We start from the raw sequence: 1634 nt of genomic DNA on the forward strand, positions 1-1634 counted from the left end.
GATGTGTGTGTGTTGGTGTGTGTGTGTGTGTGGGTGTGTGTAGGTGTGTGTGTGTTGGTGTGTGTGTGTGTGTGTTGGTGTGTGTATCAGAATGTGTGTGTTTCGGGGTCTGCAGGTAAAACACGCCCTCACAGGTCAAACAGGCATGACAGGAATGTGTCTGCTCCCTCTGAGGCATGATGGGAAATATTCGTCTGAGAGCGACCGCAGCGAGCTGCCAGCGCTCCCTGGGCCCAGATCCGGACCGGGTCGGTCCAGAACCCGACATCTGTACACAAACACTGCTGGTTACCGTGGTTACAGGCCTTGCCGGTGTATCCCGGGTGACATTTGCATCTGTCTGGTCCGACACAGTCTCCATGTTTACAGCCCTGCTGACAGTGAGCTGCACACACACACACACGCACACACACACACACCCACACGCACACAGACACACACACACACACGCACACAGACACACACACACACCCACACGCACACAGACACACACGCACACAGACACACACACACACGCACACACACGCACACACACACGCACACACACACGCACACACACATGCACACACACACACGTATGAACATGTTGAACTGACTCCAGATCAGTCGTAGATCAGGTGTTTCTGTTTATCATTAATGATAAAAACCAAACACTGGTTTACAGAATTCTGCCAACATCTGGATTTAGGTCCGTTTCCCTCCTGTGATCTGCTGCAGAGGTTCTGATCCGAGGTTCTCCTGAAGTTCTGCTCTGACTGAGGGATGAAGAACCTTCTGTAGAACCTGAAGAGCTGCTGAGGAGCAGAGAAACATCTAAAACGTGCAGGCTGGTGTTCCTCCAGGACCAGGACCCGGGACGGGCACCAGGACCGGGCCCAGGACCAGGACCCGGTACCAGGACCAGGACCCAGGACCCGGGACCAGGACTAGGACCAGGACCAAGACTGGGACCAGGACCCGGGCTGGGACCAGGACCGGTACCAGGACCCGCTGGTTTAGAGCATGGTGAGGGTGCAGCAGAGCATCTCCAGGAGGAGAAGCTTGTTTTCTGAGGACCAGGACCAGGACCAGGACCAGGACCTGGACCTGGACCTTGACCCTCTGGTTTAGAGCATGGTGAGGGTGCAGCAGAGCATCTCCAGGAGGAGAAGCTTGTTTCCTGAGGACCAGGACCAGGACCAGGACTCAGGGACCAGAGTTCACAGGAAACCTCTGAAGGTCTGCAGAACGTCTGATCAGAACCTCTAACAGACTACAGGACTGGCAGCAGTGTACGGTGCGTTTCGTTGTCCTCACGTTGACACCGTCCCCGTTCCGTCCGTCTCCAGCCCCAGCAGCACTCCACGCCGTTACCATAGCGACAGAGACCCTCGGACAGCAGGGCCCGGTCGGTCCAGCTGCAGCAGAGACAAACTGATCAACTGGATTATCACAAGAAAACTAACTTCCTGTTTTTCTCTGCAGCTCTGAGGTGGTCTCGGACCGGTTCTGTGGGTTCTGTGGGTTCTGTGGGTTCTGTGACAGCTCCTGTTTCCTGCAGCCTGTCTGAACATGAGTTATAGGAGCAGAGAGGAGCAGGGAGCCGTTTCCACCCCTCCACATACTTTCCATCTATCTGTCGCTGCGCCTCCTCC

This window comes from Kryptolebias marmoratus, linkage group LG7, assembly GCF_001649575.2.
Source record: "Kryptolebias marmoratus isolate JLee-2015 linkage group LG7, ASM164957v2, whole genome shotgun sequence".
Classification (NCBI taxonomy): domain Eukaryota; kingdom Metazoa; phylum Chordata; class Actinopteri; order Cyprinodontiformes; family Rivulidae; genus Kryptolebias; species Kryptolebias marmoratus.